General features: G+C 37.1%; 1 long non-coding RNA gene across 1 annotated transcript in view; it reads left to right on the top strand.

Moving 5' to 3' along the window:
- LOC144580252 (uncharacterized) overlaps positions 1–26,154 on the top strand; it is a 149,659-nt gene that overhangs the window by 110,795 nt on the left and 12,710 nt on the right. The gene's annotated exons all lie outside the window — the stretch shown is intronic.

Raw genomic sequence — 26,154 nt, 5'->3', positions numbered from 1 at the left:
TCAACTATACAATCATCCATAGATTTCATTAACCTCTTAATCCAGCCAGAGACTAGTTTTGTAGAAACTTGAAATAAAGGGCATACTTCTGTGTTGTAAGGCAAAAAATGAGATTGGACATAATACAAAGAAAAAGCATGAGATTAAACATTGATACTTTTTATAGTCAAACTCACTATAAGTCATGAGATTTCTTCTTTAGAGTATAGTTGAAAGAATTTATCTCATTACTGAATAGGCTATTAGAGACTGAGTGCATGGAGAGAGGAGCTTAGAAAGGATAATTTGATCATCTGAAAAAAGAAGAGTGGGACTGGAATGACTGACCTGGTACTAAGACCCTTCAGTTCAAGGAAGGAACAAAAGCATTTCTCTTCCTGCTTCTATAAATCACATCTGACCTGCTCAAGCCTGATTCCCCAACTAGGGCAGAGGAGAGGTCACCCTGACATAAACCCACAGACAGGAGGCCCCTGCAGATTTATTTAGGCTTGGGAAGATTCTGGGTTTTGTTCTTTTTTTCCTTTTTTTCCCCCAAACTCCCACTTGAATGCCACAGGGAGTCTTGGCTATGTCCCATGAGCCAGCAGTGGACAGCTAAGCTTAAAATGATAAAATTGCATCGGGCTTATTAGCTAATGATCTGAATTTACATCAGAATTTTGCAACTCTAGCTGTTTCTGTGTGGATTGAACACATATAATTTATATATTTCTCCTGCCATTCCACAGCACTAACCAAATGATAGACCAACTTTTCTTGCTAAATTTCCAGCTAAGGTGAAATCATATTTTGAATTTGAATGGGACAATGGTCTCATTCATTAATGTAACAGATACTGAGTGATACCTTGCTAGTGTGTGTGTGTGTGTGTGTGTGTGTGTGTGTGTGTTTGAAAAAACAAACCATAAAAAGTTAATGCCCCTAAATATTTTCCACTCTAGAAGGGGAGCTGAAGTTTCACACTGGCGGCAACTCTTGGCACAGCTTAACTGCTATGAAATTTCAGCTGGATGATGAAGACATATAGTGGGTGGAACATCTAGGAATTCTACTTAGGGAAAACATTAAATGCCATGGCACGGAGTTAATGAAGTTTAGATGTTTATAGGAAATAGTTCATTCATTCCATAAATACTCATAAAGCAACTAGTATGTGACAAACACTGTTCTAGACCCTGGAGATCCAGCACTAAAAAAGGTGAAATCTGCTCTCAAGAGGCTTGCATACTGAGAGGCAAGAGATAGACGGCAAACAAATTGATTAGATAATTTCAGATAGTGATAAGTATTATGAAGAAAACAAAACAGGGGTAATATGATAGAGCACAAGTGGGGTGGATAATATTAGATAGAGTGTTCAGGGAGAAGTTTGGTTCAACTAGAGAGTAGAATATGTAAATAGGATTATGGAATAGAAAACTGGAAAAATGTATTGTGGAGGCTGTAATACATATTTAATGTTGGTCCTGATTATCTCTTTTTGGGCATTTCTAGAAAACACTAAGTACTTCAATTCTCAAAAAAGTGAGACTCTTGTGCTCACTTGTACAGAGGCACACCTGCACCCTTGCTTGACAGCTAAGTGGAAATGGGCACTGTTACAGCTTGTGCCACTTAACTTTATTCACTTTATAAATGCCTAAGTGGCTTCTCTTGACAGGCTTTTTTCAGGAAATGTTTAAGAATCTTTTCTTAGTTGCTCATGAAGCGTTTTCAAATCACAGTTAACATCAGTTTATTATTTTTCAAGTGTTTCATTAGAATTGCCTCTCAGTGAAGTCTATCCAGACAGAAACCTACAAGCTTCAACCACTTTTCAGTTGTTTTTGTAAAATTGACAAAGTACAGTTTTGAAAAAAAGTGTCTTTTTTTTAAACCTCAAAGAAAGCCCCCAAACCCTATCCTAGTTGAACAGATTTGTTTCAAATATTTCAGGAATATAACTTTTCATTCAATACAAATATGGAATATGTTAGCTAAAAAGAGAGTTTAGCTCTTTAAAGCTAAAACTCTTTTAAAGAGAATTTTAAGCATAAGAGATGTAGTGAAAATTCTTAATCAATGATTTATTTTCTTGACAAAAAACCTATTAATTGAACAGTATTAGCCATATTATTGTTTTAAAAGTCTATGCTTTTTATAGTAGATCTCACAGTCCATAAGGTTTATAGAAAAGCTATTAAGAGTACGTCTTATGAAAAGAAAACAGTTTTAACAAATTAAACTGAATGACAGCAAAGAAATGGACGATATTGAGATCATTTGCTGACCATGTGTTAGGAAGAAAAGGCCTGAGAATGGAGAAATGGAACGGGGTTGTGGATCATATTAATAATGAAAAAAGAGAAAAATATGAAAACAAAGCAAATGGGTGGGGGTTGGGGTTGTTTCAAGGCTCAGCCAGGACATACCAAACCATGAGGTCAAGCGGCAGTAACACACTCATTCCTAATAATTTTGCCAGTTTTATAGAAACATTACTTATACAATTGGACACTAAATTTTTTTAAAAAGCTATCCTAGCTTTTTATAAAATTATAAGGGGAACTTTTTTTAAACTTTCGTTTTAGGCTCAGGGGTACATGTGAAGGTTTCTTGCACAGGTAAACTCATGTCACAGGGGTTTGTTGTACAGATTATTTCATCACCCAGATATGGAGGAGGGAAAGGAGCAGAAAAGATAACTATTGGGTATTGGGCTTAATACCTGGGAGTGTTCTTTAAAAAGGCAACACACAAAATTGGTTTTAAGTTGCAAGTATAGGTTGAATGTAGCTCCCAAATTATTGCACTGTCATTACCCTCTTTAATGTCTTTCAGGTTATGGAACATTTTTTCAAAGTTTGTGTGACTGGTAGGTGGATGGTGGAAGATGTAGCACAAACAAGTTTGTGGTGACTAGAGCATTGGGGCTGGCAGCCAGGCAAGCAGTAAAGAGCGAGATCAAAAGACAAAAGAGGAATTCTATATATATATTAGATTAGTCAGCTTGGGCTGTGATAACAAAATACCATAGGCTGGGTGGCTTAAACAACAGAAGTTAATTTTCTCACAGTTCTGGAGTTTGGAAATCCAAGATCAAGGTCTAGTCAATTTAATTTCTTGTAAGGGCCCACTTTCTGGCTTGTAGATGGCCATGGCCTTGCCCTATTCTCACATGGCCTTTCTGTGTGTGTGTGTGTGTGTGTGTGTGTGTGTGTGTTGGGGGGGCAACTGAGGGCAACTCTCTGGTATCCCTTCTTATAAGGACACTAGTCCTATTGGATCAGGGTCCCACTCTTATGATCTCATTTAACCTTAACTACTTCCTTAGAGGACCCTGTATCCAAATATAGCCACATTGGGTGTTAGGGCTGCAACATAAAATTTTGGGTAGACATAATCATTCAGTCCATAACTATATAGAAAAAAGGGTAGGTCTTCTAACTGAAGCAGAAAGTAGAAGTTTTACCGCAGCTACATTTGCCTCTGAGATAGGGCAAAAAGGGTAATATATTAGGCAGTGTGAATTTAAGTCAGTAATTCATTTATTCATTATCTTAAGCCGCATTCTCTCTTACTGTGTGTCTCCTGTTTGTCAAGGTAGTTTCAGACATTGACAAGTATTGTGTGAGAGACAGTATGTATGTGAGGGGGCAGGGGCATGTATTTTGGGGCTGGAAATTCTATCACACCCTAGATTTTTTCCTACATAGGAGGTTGCTTTCAAACACGACTTTTACCCCTTGGAGCCTGGGTAAAAGGTGTGAAGAAGTACAAGATTTGGATCCAATTTGGATTTATTACCACTAGAATAAAAGATTGAACTCTGAACTGTCAGTGTTTATGCAGGAATAAAAGGAAACAAGTGAAAACTTACAAACCCAGAAAGCAGATTTTTTCAAATCAGAGGAAGGTTGCAAACCAGATTGTAAACACCAAAAGTGTTAAAGAAGATTGTGTTAATTTTTTTGTATGCAAGTGAATTTAAAATAATTTTATTCTTAAAATTACAAACATTTAAGGGATAACTGGAGACAGATTTATCATTCATAAACTAAGGTTGATGTTTTTATTTTTGATGCTCTGAATTAGAAAATATAGCATACATAGTACAATGATTCACAAAATAATTTGAATGACGACTGTTTAAGCAAATTTAATATTTGGTTCTTAAATGTTTTGTGTCATTCTTTAATTCCTTTTAGCTTGTCTAAACTTTTTTTGAGTTCTTCATTTTTAAATCTACTTCCTTTTCTTAGAAGAGTAGAAAGGAAAAAAAATAATTCTTGATCTTTGAGATTTCTTTAAAATGGCAAGTTCAAAAATATCTGCATGTAAAAGTATAACCAGAGAATAAGCAAATGTAACATGAAGATTTTATTCCTTAATTCATCCTTTTGTTCATCCAGAATTTGACCAGTTTTTATGGTCTTCTACTTACCAGGATATTTGTTAGGCTCTGAATAAAATGGTGATTTTTAGAACTTCTTTAAGAATAGAAAATAAAGGCAAATGAAGAGCTGATTAAAATACAGTACTGTGTGATAGCTGCCATTCTAAGGATATGCACAAGTATTATTGGAACACTTATGAGGCTGATCTTTTCTGGATGAGACAGTTTGGGTTGGTTTCTAGAGAAAGTGGTGCATGAACTGAAGATGAATAAGAGCAAACCTTGGAAAGGGCAGGGAGTTCCAGGGATGACATTACACACTTGGTTTTGTGACATTACACAGCTGGTTCAAAGGCAGAGAGGCACATCTGAGTGATAACTTAGGGAGTGACTCCTGGTATAGTGAAGCTGGAATGCAGAGTAAGAGTAGAATGAGATGAGATGTAAGGCCAGGACAGAACTCTGCATGCCATGCTAATTTGGCACTTTTCCTAAAATCTTTGAAGGGTTTTGACCAGTGGATTGGCATGATTAGATCTGTTTTTCTGAAGGACAGTGCCAGTAGGAGTGTGGCAAATGGCTGGAGGGTGGAGTGTGAGAACCATGGTCTGGGATCAAGTTAGAAACTATTGCAGTAATCCAGACAAGTAGTGGGAAGTCCCGAACTAAACTGTTAACTATTTCCCAAAGACATAAAAACAAATCTCTTACACAATCCTGGGCCAGATGCTTTAAACAGTTATTTAGATAGTTAATTTATTTTTTCTCATTAAAACCCAAAACAAAACCTGCCAATACAATTTCAAAGCCATATGATATTATAGGCATCTCCAAGAAAAAACAACAGATAAGCAGACATTAGCTCATCTATGCTTATAAATAGTCTACTCCCCTTTCAGGCAATCCTATGCAGGTTAATCAGAACCAAAACCATAAATCTTAATCGTAACATATGTCCTGTCATCTGGCAATGTATTTTCAAGTTTGTGCAGGTGTGACCCTATGCCACAATGAACAAATGAACTAGAAATATCAAAGTTATTTGAGCTGGTTCTGTGATTTATAATATCCAAATCAACAAGAGGAGAAAATAGCAGGCATCAAACATCCATCTATGCTTGTACCAGGTCATACACTGTAATTCTATCCAAGTACAAGTTTCCATGGTAAACAGGGCAGGACTTGCCAATACTTCACAGGTTTCCAAAAAGCAGCTATGTCTCTCTTGGGAGAACTTTGTAACTGGAAAGGAAAACCTTTATGGATGAAATCTCCAGCAAAATAAAGTCACAGACTGTATTTCTGTAGTAGGCCTTTTGCCAAATGTCTCATCAACAAGTATGGCTCTGGCAGTGACCCGTCTTACTACAGAGGTGGTAAAATACTCCTGCCAAACCTTGTTTTCATTTGCTCACAACTTCCTAGGAAAAAAAAAAATCTTACTTTGAGTTGAAATTTTCCATGTTTTATCCTAGTCCAAAGGTGACTTAAAAAAATTTTTTTTGGAAAGTTGAATTAAATTCAAGTGAAATTTGTAAAGTTCAGTCATTTGGGTAGCTATGTGTACACAAAGATCTCATTGGGTAACACTAAAAATTACATTTTCCTATTCCTTGTGACTGTTGGAAGAATAACTCCTTTTGGCCGTTCCTTTAGAAAGGATTTAATCCTGTTAGGGTCAGGAAATCAACTCTATTTTCAATTTATTCAAACATATTTTTGCCTGTAAAGAATTAATAAAGTAAGATTTCATATATAAATGTACCAGTAGGTTTTTTGAAAAAAATTAAAATGCCTTTATATATATTTAATATAAAAATATTACAAAATAACATGTTTAATTGAATTAAATATAACAGATCTACTAAATACCAGGCACTAAGTGAGTGCTCAGTGTTTGGGGCATGCATAGCTGAAAAAGGCAGTTCCTATGGTCAAGGAATGTATTATTTGGCAGTACAGATAAGAACAACACAAAAGACGAGAACATGAAGCAGAATATAATACATGATAAAACAGAGGTGTCAGCAAGATGACATGGGACTACCAAATTGGGAGAAATTAATGTTGGCATGAGGATAGGCATAGTTTTTTTCTGGGTTTTGAAGGATTGAGTTGGGCATAAATCATTGCATTAGGGAGACCATTTCAGATCAGAGACTAGTGTGACCACAGCCACAGAGGTTGGAAGTGGGACTAGTCAAGGTGGCTGGAGTGTGGGATTTTAGAGAGGAAAGAGTAGGAAAGAAGTGGAAAATGTAGGCTCAGAGATGCTCAGTGGTGTGCTCTTAGTGTTTCAGATAGACAGTTCTTTGTCATCTCAGGAGTGTACACTTCTGGTCCAAACCTTCTAAAACCCAGTGATGCTTCCTTGGCATGGGGGAAAACTGGAAAGAATCCTCCCTCAACATTTTAAAACTCCTCCTGGGGGAGGCGATGTCACCCTGAAGAAACCTAATGAGGGACTTTGTACACCAAGGGTTGGGGCAAGTTCTGTAGGTCATGAGGGACTGCAAAGTGGCTCTGACCAGAGCAAGTAAATAATCAGACTTGCAAGTCATGACAATCATTTTGGAGATTGAATCAGGAGGGAAAAATTGGGAAGCAGGATAATTAATTCAATCAGTCTACTGCATTGCCTAGGCAAGAGTCTTGAGCTAAACAATTTCATCACTTTCATGTCTGAAAGTATTAATAGATTTTTTTAAAAGCTATTACTTTTGCCTCTGAAACTCCATAGTGCTGCATTGCAGAACTCTTTGTGCTGTAGCTGCTTTCCTGTTTTTTTTCTCTCCCCAAATTAATATCATATGGTAAATTCAGTATTACAAAAACAAGATTTTTAGAGGGTGATCATAACACCCTTTCTACAACACATTTTCTAATTATAGAATAAACACATGGGGGATGGAAAGCCCTGTTTGAAAAATAAGACAAAAAGAAAGCTGTTTCTCTGTTTCCTTTTAGATTGTGTTTGGATTCTTTCACTTCTTGACTATCTTCTTTGCCTTTTTTAAAAGGAAGGCTCTGTTGACAGTCGATTGAATGATTTTAAATCCCAGATGTCAGTGCAGTGGAAACTCAAAGTGGATAGGCAGATGGAGTCTGTCAGAAGCACCACTAGTAGCCAAAGCAGAAGACGGTGCCCAAGGCAAGGGAGGCAAGGAGAGAGTACCATGACTCTGATGTGTGCAGGAAGCCCATGAGACTCGTGGTGGAGGCCAAGGGCCACCCTGACATAGAACCAGTCTGCTTGCATCAAAAGGGTGTCCTGACTCAACACAGCAGCTATGGTTGCATCTTGTAATGTGTCCTCTCCTAACTGCTGAAATATTGCTGCCTTCTGGTTTTCCGAAGAAGCGTTGGAAGGGACTATACTGACAGAAGATAAACCACAGATATGTTATGCTTAGATCTTCCCTTAAAAAATCTTCTTCAGGAAATTTCAGGTGGTTTTTCATTTGAAGCAAAATGAGACTTCAGCACTTTAAGCAGCTGAAAATTCGTACCACATTTATGCAGTGACCCAAGGACTTGAGATCACAAGTTCGAATCTGATCCTTTTCATTAGCAAGACATTCATTCTCCAAACCTCAGCCCCTGGCCAGGTTCTCGTTAAGGGTTTCCAAAACTGGCTTGACTCTCCACCCAGATTTTCTGGGGCTATATTCCCATTAGGTTTCCTTGTGAAAAGTTGTTAATTTTGTTTCTCATTGAGAAATATACTGAAAAATGATAAAATGTTTAAAATTTCCCTGGTATTTTATGTTATTAATCATTTTTATAAACTTTGGCTCATTAAATCTCCTGAATCTCAGAGAGCTTAAGAAATTTACCCAAGATCACAGACTAGAAAATCCAGAACTCAACTTCAAGTCTTCTGACTTCAAGCCCATGCTCTTCTCTCTAAAGTTGGCTATTTGATGACCAGTGCTTTCATCCCCTGAATTAGTGATGAAGAGGGCCAGAGAATTCTGAGCAGTAAGCCTTCCTGGTTCTGGCCTAGGATCTGATGCTTTGAATAATGAGGGTCAGTTTTGTTGGCAGTTGTCAGCAGTCTTTTAGAAACTGCTACTGATAGAATAAGCTTTTAAGGATCACAGCCCTCAGGGACAGGGAGTGCCAGTGCCACTATCTCCTGGTGACTATTACTCTCAATATTGTTTCATCCACTGATCCCTGGCGCATTCTCTGCTGGCTGTGGTAACTCCCAGTTACTCCTGTCAATAGCTCTTGAAAGGTCCTCTGAACCCTTCTAGTCTCTTGCTTCCTAAAATGACGCTGAGGGAGAAGTCTCAGCGTCACAATCTCAGTACCACCTCTAAGGGCAGATCACAGTTCTTGTGCTCTCCAGCTCTTGTTGAAACTTCTTAAATTGGTCCCCAGAGTGACTTGAGGAAGCAAGACTATCCAAGGGCCAGTAACTTCATACTGCTAGCTTCTTTGGTTATTTTGAACTCTGAGACAGATTTGTGTCCACTGAATATCTGCTGGTTCAGAGTGTGTGCCTTTATTCTTCTCTCAGAAGTCATGTGTGGAGCTCCCATACAATTTCTATCTACAGGCTCACTCTTTCCCTTATTGTGCATTCATGCTAAAGGAGTCTATGAACCTGCCCTATGTATCTCTAAATTCTCAAGATTTCATGATTTTCTAAAAGTGACCCACATAACCAATTAACAATAATAGCAATAAGGTAAGTTTAGGGTTTGCCACATGTCAAGACCTCTTATAAATGTTTTCTTTTTCAAGTAATGACTTCTTTTCCTCTGGGCAGATACCCAGTAGTGAGATTACTGAATCAAATGATAGTTCTACTTTTAGTTCTTTAAGGAATCTTCACATGGTTTTTCATACTGGCTATACTAGTTTCCATTCCCACCAGCCATGTAGAAGTTTACCCTGATCACCACAGCCATGCCAACATCTACTTTTTTTGATTTTTTGATTATGGCCAATCTTGCAGGAGTAAGATGGTATCACATTGTGGTTTTGATTTGCATTTCCCTGATCATTAGTGACTTTGAGCATTTTTTCATATATTTATTGGCCATTTGTATATCTAATTTTGAGAATTGTCTATTCATGTCCTTAGATACTTGGACATGCATGTTTATAGCAGCACAATTCACAATTGCAAAATCGTGGAACCAACCCAAATGTCCATCAATCAAGTGGATAAAGAAAGTAAAACACACACACACACACACACACACACACGTCTCATATCTTATGATGTAGTACTATGCAAGGTATATATATATATATATCTCATATATTATGATGGAGTGCTATGTAGCCATAAAAAGGAATGAATTAACAGCATTTGCAGTTAACTGGATAAAATTGTAGACTATTATTCAAGTGAAGTAACTCAGGAATAGAAAACAAAACATCATATGTTCTCACTGATATGTAGGGTCTAGCTATGAGGATGCAAAGGCATAAGAATGATTCAGTGGATTTTGGGGACTAGGGGAGAAGAATAGGAGGGGGCAAGGGATAAAGGACTACAAATACTATGCAGTGTATACTGCTTGGGTGATGGGTGCACCAAAATCTCACAAATCACTACTGAAGAACTTACTCATGTAGCCAAATACCAACTGTACCCCAATAACTTATGGAAAAAATGTTTCCTATTAACTTTAAAAATCCTTGTTAGATAAGTGGAATGAATATGTATGAAAAAAGTCCTCATAACACACCCCTGAGGAAAAAGAATCTTACAAAGTTAAGAAAAACTTGCCTGAGAGATAATGAATGAGAGATATGCCTCTGGTAGTTTTTAAATTCCAGAAGTTCCTAGTGAATCTATATAACATTAAGAATTTGAATGCTTCCTTTATCCTCCTTGCAGAATGGCACATTTTCCCTGAAGGCAGACTTCTTAAGCTTCATGTGGTCTGGACAGAGCTAAGACTTCTGTGGTAGACATTTCCTTTCTTACCCAATAGACATTCCTTATTCTTTCTAACATCCCTGATTTTGTTCAGATGGCAGTGTGCTGCAGAGCCACAAGGGATTGGGTCCTCATTGGTCTCACTTAATCATAGCAATCCCATTCTCCTTTGCATTCATGTTTGGTCTAGGGGCAGGCATGCGACCCAGTTTTGGATGAGTTGGGGGATCTTTGCAAATCTTCTGGACAAGACAGTTCTCTCTGAGTGAAGATAGAACCAGATGAAGAGAAAGCCCTTTTTTCTTTCTGCTTTCTTTCCTGCTTTGAATAGTGTTGAATGAGGAGCTAATATCTGGGGCTCTGGAAGCTTGTGGCCATGAGGGTACAAGCTAGAGGACAGTAATTAATATCCTTCAGATAGCGAAATGGGATAATAAAAAAAAATCTGGGTCTTAATGACATCAAACCCCCAAGTGAATCCCATGACCACTTCTGGATTTCTTATGAAGTCAATAACAAATGTACTTATACTATTCAACATGTGAATAGTACATACCAGTTTACCAACTGTTTGCTACTGCTCTATCAAGAGATAAGAACATAATTTGATTAATAAGGATTTTGATACTGTTATTACAATTTGGCATTGTTACAAAAGCTAAGCCAGTAACAGGTAGATTTTTCTCATTGAATAGGGTATTGACCAGTGCAAGGCAAATTAGAAATTAAAATAACAACAATAACTAGACCTTCACCATAGATAGTTAAGTTGAATTTTTTCTTACTTTTAGCTAAAAGTCTATATTTTTAATGTACAGATCTCTTAAGAAAATAAGGTTGTGTACAAATACTTGATATGCTTTTGAATTGGAACAGCATTGTTATTTCAAAGTAGAGAACTAAACACAGCTGGCCTTCTGCTTTACAGGCTGTCTTAATAAATGACCTAAAGTATGTCTTTTCATTTGACTGATTCTTCTGTGATTGTCATACTTGGAGGGAAAACCAAACCACTTGAGTAAAGCAGGCTGGCATAGAGTCATCACTTATTAAATAGAGCAGAAGTGTGGGGTTGCAACATTCAGCTGTGTGCAGTCTTACAGGGTCCTTCACCCTCTCACACCTCTCTAGCCTGATATTCTTCCTCTCCTCTACCCTCTTCTTGTTTCTGGTCTCAACTGATTCTGATTAATCTTTAACAGGGTTTTGGCAAGCAAGTCCCCATAAAGCCACTTAAGACTTTGGGGCTTTAGGAAATCACTATTCTCTGTGAGTCTTAGTTTTCTTGTTTGTAAAATGGAGATAATGTGATGCTCATTATATAAATAATAACAGCAGCAACAATAATAATACTTAACATTCATTGCATGCTTCCTGTGTGCTTAGTACAATTTTAAGCCCTTTATAAGCATTACCACACTTAACCTTTCTAACTTTTTGATGTATATGCTACAATTTATGTCTGTTATTTAAATGAGGACTATGACCTCTGGTTACACAGCTGGAGAAACAGCCGTGGTTTGAACCCTGATATGACCACTAGAGCACTTCCATTTGATCACTACGCTGCAGCTCCTTGTATAAATGTAAGGAATTATAAAAATTATATGATGAAAAGCAAGAGAGCAAAAATGGCTTATTCAGCAATTTTGCTTGCATGAATTACCCATTCATGTCATCATATGTTAACATGATTATATGTATAGTAATGAACTGTTTCATAGCACCCCAAAAATCAACCCAGATATTTTGGTTAGTTTCGTGTTCAGGAGTCTCTGAAAAGTAAACTCAATTATTGTGTTGAAATTAGTAGATTAGAACAGTAAATAGTTGGGAGTGTATGGCCAACTAAAGCAACCCTTTTCAGGTTTATCACTGAGTAGCCAGAAGTGGTGGGAAGATCTACTTAATTTCTCGGTTAAAAACCTGTTTGATGGAAGGCAAGTCTGAGTCCAGGAAACATATGAGACCAGGAATCAGAGGAGCTGGTGTTCAGGGCTGGCTATTTTACCACCTGGTCAAGTGACACTGGACAAGTCACTTAACCTTTCCAACTGTCAGCTTTCTTTGTGGTGAGTGTATTAGTCTGCTCTCACACCACTGTAAAAAAAAATCCAAGACTGAGTAATTTATAAAGAAAAGAGGTTTAATTGGCTCATGGTTCTATAAGCTGTACAGAAAGCATGGCTGAGGAGGCCTCAGGACACACAATCATGGTAAATGGGGAAGGGGAAACACATCTTACATAGCTTAAGCAGGAGAAAGAGTGAGAATGGGTAGTGCCATACACTTAACCAGATCTCATGAGAAAAGTGAGGGGAAAATCCACCTCCTGATTCAATCGTCTTCCACCAGGCTCCACATCCAACACTGAGGATTACAATTTATTATTTTTTTCTTTTACTTTTTCCTTTCCTTTTCCTTCCTTCTTTCCTCCCTCCCTCCCTCCTTCCCTCTCTCTTTCTTTCTTTCTTTCTTTCTTTTTTTTTTTTTTTTTGGTAGAGTCTTGCTCTGCCACCCAGGATGGAGTGCAGTGGTGCACTCAGCTCACTGCAACCTCCACTTCCCAGGTTCAAGCAATTCTTCTGCCTTAGCCTCCTGAGTAGCTGAGACTACAGGTGTATACCACCATGCCCAGCTAATTTTTTGTATTTTTAGTAGAGATGGGGTTTTGCTGTGTTAACCAGATGGTCTTGAACTCCTGACCTTATGATTCACCCCCCTTGGCCTCCCAAAGTGCTGAGACTATAGGTGGGTGCCACTGCGCCCAACCAGGATTACAATTTAACATGAGATTTGGGTGGAAACACAGAGTGGAACCATATCATTCTGCTCCTAGCCCTCCCAAATCTCATGCCTTTCTCATATTTTAAACTACAGTCATTCTTTCTCAACAGTCTCCCAAAGTCTTAATTCATTCCAGCATTAACTCAAAAGTCGAAAGTCCCATTGAGACAAGGCTCATTCCTTCCACCTATGAGCCTGTAAAATTTCAAAAAATGGTTACTTCCAATTAAAATGGGAGTACAAACATTGGGTAAATATTCCCATTCTAAGAGGAAAAAATTGGCCATAAGAAAGGGGATACAGGCCCCATGCAAGCCTGGAACCCAGCTGGGCAGTCATTAAATCTTAAAGCTCCAAAATAATCTCCTTTGACTTGATGTCTGACATCCAGGCCACACTAGTAGAAGGGAAGCCCCTTCTCAAGGCTCTGTGTGGGGCTCCAACCCCACATTTCCCTTCTGCACTGCCCTAGTAGGTTCTCTATGAGGGCTCTGCCTCTGTAGCAGACTTCTGCCTGGACATCCAGGCTTTTCCATACATCTTCTGAAGTCTAGATGGAGATTTCCACGCCTTAACTGTTGCACTCTGTGCAGGCTTAACACTATGTGGAAGCTGCCAAGCCTTATGGCTTACATCCTATGAAGCAGCAACCTGAGTATCTGAGCCCCAGGAGCCAAGGCAGGAGCTAGAGCAGCTGGAATGCAGGGAGCAGTGTTCTAAGTTTGTACAGGGCAGTGCGACCTGTTCTTCCCTCTAGGCCTCCAAGGCTAGGATGGGAGCTGCCTCAGAGGTTTCTAAATGTATTGGAGGCCTTTTCTACATCGTCTTGCCTATTAACATTTGGCTCCCCTTTACTTATGCAAATTTGTGCAGCCTGCTTGAATTCCTCCCCAGAAAATGGGTTTTACTCCCCAGAAAATGGATAGGCTGTAAAATTTCCAAACTTTTATGCTGTTTTTCTTTGAAATTTAAGTTCCAGTTTTACTTAGTTTCTTTGCTCATTAATATGAACATAGGCTGCTATAAGCAGCCAGGCTACATCTTGAACACTGTACTACTCAGAAATTTCTTCTGCCAGATACCCTAAATCATCACTCTGAAGTTCAAGGTTCCACAAATCCCTAGGGCAAGGGCACAATGCTGCCATTCTCTTTGCTAAAGCATAGCAAGAGTGACCTTTGCTCCAGTTCCCAGTTAGTTTCTCATTTCCTTTTGAGACCTTCTCAGCCTGGACTTCACTGTCCATTTCATATCAGCATTTTGGTCACAACCATTCAACAAGTCCCTAGAAAGTTTAAAACTTTCCCTCATCTTCTTGTCTTTTTCTGAGCCCTCAAAATTGTTTCAACCTTTGCTCATTTCCCAATTCCACAATCACTTCCAAATTTTCCAGTATCTTTATAGCAATGCCCTATCCCTGGGTACCAATTTTCTGTATTACTTCATTCCAACATCTTTATAAAGAAATACCTGAGACTGGTAATTTATTGAAATCAAGAGATTTAATTGGCTCAAAATTCTGCAGGCTATACAGAAAGCATGGCTGGGAAGACTTCAGGAAACTTACAATCATGGTGGAAAGTGAAGGGGAAGCAGGTATTTCTTATATGGCAGGAGCAGGAGGAAGAGATAGAGTTAGGAGGTGCCACACACTGTTAAACAACCAGATATCTTAAAAACTCTATCACAAGAACAGCACCAAAGGGGGAAATCCAAACATATGATCCAATCACCTCCAGTGTTGGGGATTACAATTCAACATGAGATTTGGGTGGGGACACAGAGCCAAATCATTTCAGTGAGGCTCAAATAGATAGTAGAGGTATACATTGCTTATAGACTGTAAAACACTGTGGACATAATTTTGGTTAATTTATATTTTATTTACATTAGTGCCTGTATCTATAAATATATATTTGTATTAGTAATCTTGACACTGTGGTATATTTGGAGAATGTAGCAAAAAATTCTGTTGTCTCAGAGACAGGCTCTCTGGATTCCAGTCTTAACTTTAGCTCCAGCCTACTGTGGCAATGTTTTCTTCCATGAAAATAGAGGAATGTGTGTGGTATGGAGGGAGGGCTTCTAAATGATCTCAAGGATCTTGTGCCATTTAATCATCAAAAATCCTGAGATACTGCACTTTCTTCAGATATTAATGAGCAGATATTGCTACTCTCACATTTCTACAAGCTAAAGCACATTTGCAAAGCACAGCAGAGCTCTGCTCTTCTGACACATGAAAAGGAGACTGCACAGCCATTGATCAAAATGGTAACACTTGGACACAGTTCAGGTGTTGTCTGTCAAGGCAAGGAGCTTGTTTCTATGTTTAAAAGAGTGCTCACCAACCTTACTGGAGTGCACACTGCATGAGCAGTGTTGTGAAAGGATTTTCAAATTCCAGCATATAGCTAAGCAATATCAGCCCTGCTTAGAATATCAGAGCTACAAAGGTGTAGAGAATGAGAAAACTGAGATTCAGAGAGGATACAAAAATTACCTGAGCCTGCACAGATAATTGGCAGTAAGCAGAACTGGAACCCAGTTCACTGATTCCCAAGCTGGCTCTTTCTGTTGCTCTGTACGACTTTATTTACAAAGATGATATTATTAAAATTACCCTGAGGAACTGCTCGAACAAATCATCACAAAATACCTAAAGAACACACAACCTATGAATTACTCAGAGGACTTATATATTTCCCACACATCTCATGTGAGACATGCAAATAGCTTAGCAATTTTTAAATCTAATATATAGCATGTATACATAATTCAGTAGCATTCCCTGAGTTATTTCTGGGAAACAAATATTGCTACAAAGATAATGTTGTTATATCAAGCTGATGAAACTGATGGTGCTAGGATTAGATTAGGGTGTGGTGTCTCCAGCTTGGGCTTGGGTGGCTGGACTTCCTGGAGCTTACTCTAGGTCAGAAATTCTCAGTGTAATTTCTGAACCCTTAGTGGTTCTTGAGTTCCTTTCAGGGTCTCCATGAAATTAAACGATTTCAAAATAATATTAGTATTTGCTTCTTTTCAGTCTCAGTATCTGATGAGTGAATAATGAAGTTTTTCATCATTGCATGAAATGTGATATTACGAAAGATTCAAAGTGAAAGCAGAAATGATAATCCAGCTGTGATAAGCCAGATATTTTAAAATTTGCAGATCTGTTAAACAATGTTATTTATTTTTGTTTTCTGGAAAGTATGATTTTTTCATGAAAAGATGCCTTTACATTAATGTGAAATTAGTTTATTATACTCACATTACATCAACTCACATAATTAACTTTTCTTTGTGAAAACAATATCTACTCAGGAAATTTCAAGCACATGATACAGTATTATTAACTGCAGTCTCCATGCTGTATATTAGATCTCCAGAAATTGTTCATCCTGTATAACTGAAACTTTGTACCCTTTGACCAACATTTCCCATGCTTCTGGTAGCTACCATTCTACTTTCTTCTTCTAAAAGGTCAACTTTTTAAGATTCTACATATAAGTGAGATCATGCATTATTTGCCTTTATATATATATATATCTTATTTCACTTAGCATAATGTCTTCCAGTTTCATCCATATTGTCACAAATGAGAAAATTTTCTTCTTTTTTTTACAAATGTAATAATATTCTATTGTATATATAGATATACACCATTCATTCATTCCTTGATGGACACTTAGGTTGATTCCATATCTTAGCTATTGGTAATAATGCTGCAACAAACATAGGAGTGCAGATATCTTATCAACAAACTGATTTCATTTTCTTTGGATATATACCCAGAAGTGGAATTGCTACATTATATGATAGTTCTATATTTAGTTTTTGGAGGAAACTTCATACTGTTTTCTATAGTTGTTGTACTAACTTAAATTTCTACCAACAGTGAATAAGAGTTCCCTTTTCTCCACATTCTCACCAACTCTTGTTATATTTTGTCTTTTTAATAGCCATTCTAATAGATGTGAGGTGGTATCTCATGCATTTCCATGATGATTTGTGATGCTGAGCACCTTTTCAAATATCAGTTGGCAATTTGTATGTCTTCTAAGAAATCTATATTCAGATGCTTTCCTCAATATTAACTTCTTATCAGATGTATCATTTGAAAATATTTTCTTCCATTCTGTAGGTTATCTCTTCACTCTGTTGATGGTTTTCTTTGCTGTGCAAAAGATTTGTGGTTTGATGTAATACCATTTGTCTATTTTTACTTTTGCTCTCTGTGCTTTTGACTTCATATTCAAAAAAATGATTGCCAAGATTTTATTAGTGTTGTGGAGATTTGCCTATGTTTTTTCTTTAGTAGTTTTGTAGTTTCAGGTCTCTTGTTTAAGTGTTTAATCCATTTTGAGTTGATTTTTGTATATGTTGTGAGATGAGGGTCTAATTTCTTTCTTTTGCCTATAGATGTCCATTTGTTACAATACCACTTGTTGAATAGACTGTTTTTTTCCTCATTGTGTGTTCTTGATATGTTTTAAAAAATCAGTTGGCTAGATAAAAAATCAGATGCATGGATTTATTTCTAATAGGTCTTATTTTTGTTCCATTTGTTGATGTATCTGTTTTTATGTCAGTACCATGCTGTTTTCATTTTTATAGCTTTGTAGTATATTTTGAAACCAGGAAATATGATGCCTCTGAGTTTGTATTTTGCTCAAGATGGCTTTGGCTATTCAGAGTCTTTTGTGGTTTCATGCAAATTTTGAGATTGTTTTCTATTTCTGTGAAAAATATCACTGAACTTTTGATAGGGATTCCATTGAATCTATAGATTGCTGTTGGTCATATGGACATTTTATGAATATTGATTCTTCCAATTCCTGAACACTGAATATATTTTCATTTATAAGTATCTTTTTCAATTCCTTTCATCAGTGTTTTATAATTTTCAGTGTACAGGTTTTTTACTTTCTTAGTTAACTACTTTATTATTGTTTTGATAGTTATCATAGATGGTATTGTTTTCTTGAGTTCTTTTTTTTTGGATAGTTCGTTGTTATTGTCTAGAAATGCTGCTAATATTTGCATATTTGTATCCTGAAACTTTATTGAATTTATTTATTAGTTATAATAGCTTTCCTCCCCTGATATATATGAGATCTTGGTGTCTATAAACAGGGACAGCTTAACTTCTTCCTTTCTACCTTTTATTTATTTTCTTGCTTAATTTTTTTCTGACTAGGATTGCTAGTACTAAGTTGAATAGAAGTGTCAAGAGTAGGCATTCATGTCTGGTTCCTAATCATAAAGGTAAATATTTCAACTCTTCACTGTGGAGAATGATGTTAGCTGTGGACCTCTCATATATGGCCTTCATTGTTTTCAAGTATGTTCCTTATATAATTAATTTGCCATGAGTTATCGTCATGAAGAATGTTAAATTTTTTAAAATGAGTTTTTTTTGCACCTATTAATATGATTATATTGTTTTTGCCCTTCATTCTGTTAATGTGTTATATTACATAAATAGATTTATATGTGTTGAACCATCCTTGTATCCCTGGGATTAATCCCACTTGATCATGATGAATGATGCTTTTACTATACTGTTAAATTTGGTTTGGCAAAGTTTTGTTGAGAATTTCTGTAACTATGTTAATCAGAAATATTGGCCTATAATTTCTCTATTCTTGAGGTTTTTTTTGTCAACCTTTGATATCATAATAATACTGGTCTCATAAAATGAGTTTGGAAATACAATTTTTTTATTTTCTTGGAAGAGTTTAAGAAAGATTGGTATTAGTGTTTTAAATGTTTGAGTAGAATTCAGCAGTGAAGCCTTCAGGTCCTTGGCTTTTCTTTGATGAAAAACTTTTTATTAATGATTTATCCTTATTTGCTATTGGTCTGTTTAGATTTTCTTTTCTTTTTTAACCTGGAGTATTACTGACAGAGGTTCAGATTTTATTTCTGCATAGTTCAGTCTTGGTAGGTTTTATGTGTCTAGGAATTTACCCATTTTTCTACATTATCCAGTTTGTTGGTGTATAATTTTTTATAATAATATATTAGAATCCTTTGCATTTTGTTAATATCAGTTATAATGTCTTCTCTTTTATTTGAGATTATTATTTTGAATTCCTTTTCAGGTAATTCACAGATCTCCATCTGTTTGGGGCTGTTTATTAGAGATTTGTTTTCTTTTTTGATTGTGTTGTGTTTTCTTTAAACTTCCAGCTCTTTATAGGTTTGCTTTGTCATCCATGCATTTGAATAAGCAGATATCTTTTCCAATCTTTATGGAATAATTTTGACTGGGAGAGACCTTTACTTCTCAGTGTTATTTAATATGAGGCAAGACAGAGAGTAATTCCTTAGTGAGCACACTGTAAAACTGAGGGCAAGACCCTTTTATATCCTAACTCCCCTTTTGGAGGAAAAGCCTCAGTTCTGTTCTTTTCTCCAATGATACAGAGCAGTGCCAGCTGTCAGGGGATGCTCACTCTTTTTCACCTAGCTGTCCTAGGAGACCAGGATCTCTAGGTTGTTTAGTGCACAGCATTAGGTGAGTTAGAAACCAGCTCCATAGAGGGTGTACTAGGCTAGGAATACGGTTCCTTTTACTTCTTTCCCACCCATATAGAAGAAAAACTTCAATTTTGCACCTATGCCTAATCTTGCAGAGCAGTACTGGTATAAAAGGATCATCTTCTTTCCTTTGTTTCTAGACTTCTATCCCTCCTAATACTAACCACTAGACAACTTGGAGATGGGATCTACAAGTTGTTCAGTGGTTAGTATTAGGAGGGATAGAAGTCAGCCACAAGGAGGGCTCTTGAGAAGTCAGGAGGCCAGGCATTCAGACACATGCTCCATTCTCACTTTACCTCCTATAGGAGAAGTCACAAGCCTAGATATCCTTAGTGTTGAGCTAAGCCTGTCTAGGGAGGGACTCATGCAGGTAAAATAAAATTGTTCTTTCATCCATATGAATATGACTGCTTTAAGTTTGTTCTGTTCTGGGATGCTTTTGCTTAGCTGGATTCTGAATTTCTCTTCAAGGTATTTTTGTATTAATATATTGTTTTATTGATGTTTCTAAGGAGGAATGAGAGGTAGAACTTTCTATTCTGTCATTTGCTCACAGGCTTTTTTTTTTTTAAAGAAAACTTTGTGGCCTCCAAGTGGATGAGGAGAGCTTTGAAGCAGTTATCCCTGCTGAGTTAGCTTAAACAGGAATTCTGGATTAAATACTGTAAATTAAAATCACTCAGAAGAAAAAAAATATCCATAATTATTGGAGTTATCAGTATTACCCAGAAGAGATAATGAATATAAATTATATACATTAGAAACTTCTTGTCCTAATTCTGGCTATTTGAATAAATTGAAAGTCTGCTCTTATTTTGGTTCACTAGAACCTTGTCAATGGGATTAGGTGCTTTAGGTGTAGATTATTTTTATACCAGGTGGCCATGTTACAAAGTGGCCTTGTTACACAGAACTTTTCAGCTGAAGGACTTTTAGAACTTCTTACTGAAATATTTTCAAAGCAAGTGCAGCCATTGTCCTGCTTTTGAACACTAAGCACATGAAAACCTTGTGAAAACAAATGATTGGGAATTTCTAAGCTGAGAGAATACTTGGTGTTGTTCAACTGGCAGAGGAAAATGCAGAACCTCTCTGGAGGGTCATTCCTTCAATGCATGGCACACAAGATTTCCATAGATAAAGCCACAATGGAGATAAGCTCACATTTCAAAATTAAAAAAGACTAGACAAACTATTAATTGTGAGTGACAGAATATCAATTAACAGAACTGTCATATGGCGACTGTCAATTGTGTATAATTAAAATAACATAAAAGATGGCATAAAGCAATAAAAGTATTCTGAATTAGAATAGGCATTTAAAAATAGTATAATATAACCTTTAGAAATGGAAATACATAAGAATTGAAATCAGTAGTAGGTTAAATATATTATATAGAGCGAAAAAGAAAGTCAATGTACTAGAAGAGAAATTTCAGGAAGTTATATGGAAAGCACTGAAAAGAAAGAAAATGTTGGAAAATAGAAAACATCAAGAGATACTGAAGCTATAAGAAAATAAAAACATATCTGCTACCAGTTTTAGTAAGAAAAAATAAAGAGAATAAAGAAGAGGTAATATTCAAAGACAGAGCAGCTAAGAATTTTTTCAGCATTCATTAAAAAAAAAAAAAAAGAAACAAAAACATAAGGCCTGATATTTAAGAAGCACAACAAGGTTCTTGGAAGAATAAATAAGATAAATTCACATATAGAGACAGTTTAGTGAAACTATGGAATGTCAAAGATAAAAGGAATATAGACAATATGTTAAATATATTAGATAAAACTAAAATGAAAGTTAATGTATTAGAAGACAGTGGAATAATATTCTCAAACTCTTAAGAGAAAACAAAATTAACCTAAATTCTATAGCCAGCTAAACTCTTTTACTAATAAATTCCCTTACAAAAACACAAACACATTTTCAGACAAAATAAGACTAAAAGAACTTAGCCTCAAAGAACCTAATTAAAGGAACTGCTGAAGGACATGATTCAGGAAAAAGAAAAGTGAATTAAGAAGGAAGGTGTATGAAGGAATAGTGAATAAATGACCTGCTGAGTTCCCCCTTACTGCTGCTGGGTGTCCAGTGCCTTCCAGCATAGGGACTGAGTGTGGAGACCAGGTAGGGAGACATATTCCTATTGCTACACATTTATTTCTATGTATTTGTAACACATTTACTCATAGGAGTGGTGTACAAATAGCAATTAAGTTTCCACTCTGGCCCTTCAAAGCCTATTGAACTCAAATGTTATCAACTCATAAAACTATCTGAAGAAAGAAATACTTGAGCTCAGAAAGAATTAAGCAAAGATACCAAGAGATTTCTAAATTCCCGAGTCAAAGTCTGGGGTGTGGCAGTGAAAGCCATGGAAATGAGGACAATGAGTACATGAGCATTGACCTCCTAAAAGAAATTCTAGATTCTTGTTTCGAAGAAACATGCAGCGTTCTCCTGGATTCCAGTGAAGCTTTGCTTTTTCTTCAGGAGTTATTGATGATACAAATGGAAGAATAAGAACCTTGGAAAAAATATGATCAAAAGGGGATGTGATTGCCAACCAGCCTATAGATTTCACAGAAAGGGCCACTTTAGGCAAATACTTCTTTACCCGAATGGCCTGAGTTGCTTAAAATACATTTAAGTGACAAATCCTTTTTCTGGAAATTAACTCACTGGCAAACTGAAGATCAAATGATTTTGGAGACAGTGCACAACCTAGACACCCTTTGGACAGAAGAAAGGCCTGAGTCCAGCAGGAAGTGGGCACAAAAGGTCTGGAGAAGGGAAAGCATAAGACAGATGTTTGGGGTGGGCACCAAGGGTCTGCTGCAGGCAGTCCCATAAACATTCACAAGCTTGCCCAAAGTAGGGTAGAGTGCAGAATCAGGGCAGGTGGAGTATAAAAGGAAATCCCAGGGTGGCTGGAAATGGAGAGTTTCTAGGAAAGAGAACAAGTCAAGTAAGAAAAATTAAAGTTACCCTGTACCCATCTTCACACCCAAAGAGAGGTGAAACATGTGAAGCACTACAGGGGAAAATGGAAGTCTGAGAGCATAAAATTATTTTTTAGGAAAGAAAAGAAATTTCTGCTCATGAAACCAGTAGATACTAAGTTAGTGTAGTTCTAATAGAAAGTTTTTAAACCTAAGCACTTGATTTGACTATAGTAAAGTCCATCTTAAACTTTTGATCCAATTAAAGGTAATGTCTAATATGATATAGTCAAATGAACGAGAAAGCGAGAAGTCATTAAAATATAGTGGTTTTCGGCCAGGCTCAGTGGCTCACGCCTGTAATCACAGCACTTTGAGAGGCCTAGGCGGGTGGATCAGAGGTCAAGAGATCCAGACCATCCTGTCCAACATGGTGAAACCCCATCTCCACTAAAAATACAAAAAAATTAGCTGGTCATGGTGGCGCGCGCCTGTAGCCCCAGCTATTCGGGAGGCTGAGGCAGGAGAATTGCTTGAATCCTGGAGGCGGAGGTTGCAGTGAGCCGAGGTCGCACCACTGCACACTCCAGCCTGGTGCCTCTGTCTCAAAAAAAAAAAAAAAAAAAAAAAAAAAAATATATATATATATATATATATTGCTTTTCTATAAAGAATTTCCATTTAATAAAGCCTAGCTTTTTAAAGAATAAATTGGTTAATATTCTAGAAAGGTGCTGACAGGCTTAATTAGCCTTTAATTGGGGAACGGGGATGTCATAATTAAGAAACTGGCAGAATGAGAGCTGAGGCATTGGCTTGAAGGGTTATGTTAATTTGAAAAGTAATTTATGCTACTTGATAATCTTACCTCCTGAGCTCCTCTTTTTTTTTCTATTTTTTTTTTTACTCATAAAATATGGATAGTGGATTACTATCCCTTCTCCTTTTTTCTACTTTATGCTGTCATTATCACCACTATTACATCAAGAAGGTAGTTTTATTGTTTTCCCCTACTATTTATTATAGCAGTAGTCTTTGTACGACATTCCAAGGAGAGATGTCAATTCTGTTTAACAAATATTTGTTGAATGTCTGCTATGTCAAGCAATGTACCAGGCCTGTAGCTGTAAAGATGGATGATACAAAGATGAATGAGGGAGGCAGGCAGGTAAAGTGGTCAGCTCAACATTATGAGCTGGGTGATAAATGCAACTACGGAGAGTGCTTTGTGCAGCCTGGGCTTTATTATGTGCTTAGGACACTAAGCATCTCATCTTAACAGCCAGTGACTTAGCACTGGGCTATGTTATTCCAAAGCCTGGTTTTAAACCCAACCACCCTATGCCTTAATTTTCTCATTGCTAAATAGGGATAATATTAGTGTTTACCTATAGTGGACACTTGCCTGGCAGCTTTCTTTCCACTGGGAACTCATGTGGCACCCGTGAGTCTGCCATTCCCACCATCTGATGATCTCTGGTGCAAAGGGATAGTCACATGACTCAGGTCTGGCCCTTAGAGTGTCTGGTCTGAGTGTCGCCTATATGACTTAGCAGAGCCATTCACAGGCCTCCCACTAAAGAGCAAGAGGGAAGGCAGGAACAGGAGAGAGACTCTTACATTTTGACCTCTCAGCATGGGCATGTAGGCTTGGAGTTTCAAGTAGCAATTTCCCTAGCTAGGCATGTCAAGAGTGACTGTGAATGCAGCTAACACTCAGAGCAAAACAGAGCTGAGAGATGAAAACAGTGAAAAATCCTGATAGCATCATTGGAGCTCATGGATTTAACCATTTCTACAGCTAGGAATATCTACCCCTGGATGTTCTGGTTCTGCAGAACAACAAATTTCCTTTGTTGCTAGGCTATTTTGAGTCAGTTTTATATTATTTGTTACCAAAATTCATGTTTAATAATCAGTGGCATGAGGTTTCTGTGAGAATAACATGAAATAGTGTAGATAAAGCATGATTCCTGGAATATGATAGACTCTAAAGTTTGACTGCCATTATCATCATCATCATCATCATCATCATCATCATTATTAGCACAAGACAGTCTTCTTTCTCCCGTCAGGGCTCTTTCTTCTTAAATGGTCTCTAGAATGGAATGCAGTTTACAATATTTTCCCCCTTTCTGTGTTGCTTATTAGAAAGAACTCAGAAACGTTTGACATCTTCTGTAGTTTGTTTATATTTTGCTAGTCACTCTTCACAGTGCTGTGAAGGAACAAGAATGCCTCAAGCCTGCAGGCCTTTGTGTACAGCCAATCTTCAGATTTTCATGCTGCAGCAGGCAGAGGAAGAAGCATTGATTAAAAAATATCTGTCCTATAGATTTTCACCATTGGTTGTGAAAGAAGCCTCAGCATTCCTGCTGCAGTTTGCTTAATGTTCCTGATGAGTCTGTTGTGTGTTGCCATCTCTACATGCTTGCTTCAGTTGGCCTCAAAGTCCTTCCTTGCTTTTCTTCGTCCATCCGAGTCCAGCTTCCCTTCAAGACCCAGATCAACTCCCATGTTCCTCCTGGAGCTTTTCTTGAACATTCTCTCTGAACTGACTCTCCTTACCTGAAACTTGTAATATCCTTCTGTCAGTAGTTACTTTTAAACGGGTGATTGCCTTATCTCCTCAACAAGACCTTGTTGTCATTGAAAGGAAGGAATATTTCTGAATTTCTCCGAACCTTGCACATGCCAGATTCTCTATAAATATTGGTTCAAAAAGTACCATTCACATTAGGCGATATTCTCAGGGTCAGATGAGGACTTGCTGCTGTTCAGTTGTAATGCCACACAGTGAACCTACGTCCAAAATCCCAGCATCTGCCTTTACAAGCCACAGCTCCACCACAGGGCTCTAGGTGCCAGTTTTCACTGCCTTTGCAGTTTTAGGTCAAGTCACATAAATTCCTTCTTTCCACTGTTTCATGTTTTATCTTCTACTCTGCTTCAGGATTGTCTAGGAAATTGGTATGGATGCTTAAGGTTTAATGAGTTAAACGTGAAATCTCCTTATTTATACCATAATCTGGTAATATTCTAAGGGTCTATGTCAACTTCCAAAAATTCTTTTCTCTTGACCTTTCTGTTTTTTGCTATGCAGATCAACTACATGCACCATGCAGTGAAGTTGCTATTTTTGTGTGTGATGAGACGATGATTTATGCTGTTTTAGACAAATTGAAATGATGGTTATTTGTGAGATTTTCTTTCCTAATGTTACTGTGTCCACTGCATTAAAGCCAAGATTGAAGTGCACAGCTACCTGCTTCATTCTCCGCTTCAATCTTGAACACTTAGCATTTGTTTTAGTGTTCTTTTGGAAGCTTTTCAGCCAAGATTTAGGATGATGCAAATAGAGAATATTCTACCTTAGATTCAAGAGCACACTTTGGCAAAAGAAGACATAATGCATTTATAAGGTCTTCGAAAGCTGTATATCATTATAAAAATGCGGGCTATTATAATTAGAAGACTCACGATTCTGGTAGTTAAAAGATTATTTTATATTAGTTCAAAAGCTTACTTTCTTTAGGGTTTTGATAACAGCATTCTTACATGTCAGTATGAAAATGGTGTTATTGTACATTCA

This window comes from Callithrix jacchus, chromosome 18, assembly GCF_049354715.1.
Source record: "Callithrix jacchus isolate 240 chromosome 18, calJac240_pri, whole genome shotgun sequence".
NCBI classification, from domain to species: Eukaryota; Metazoa; Chordata; class Mammalia; order Primates; family Cebidae; genus Callithrix; species Callithrix jacchus.
The sequence above is the reverse complement of the archived record's forward strand: the minus strand, read 5'-3'. Positions and strand labels throughout refer to the sequence as shown.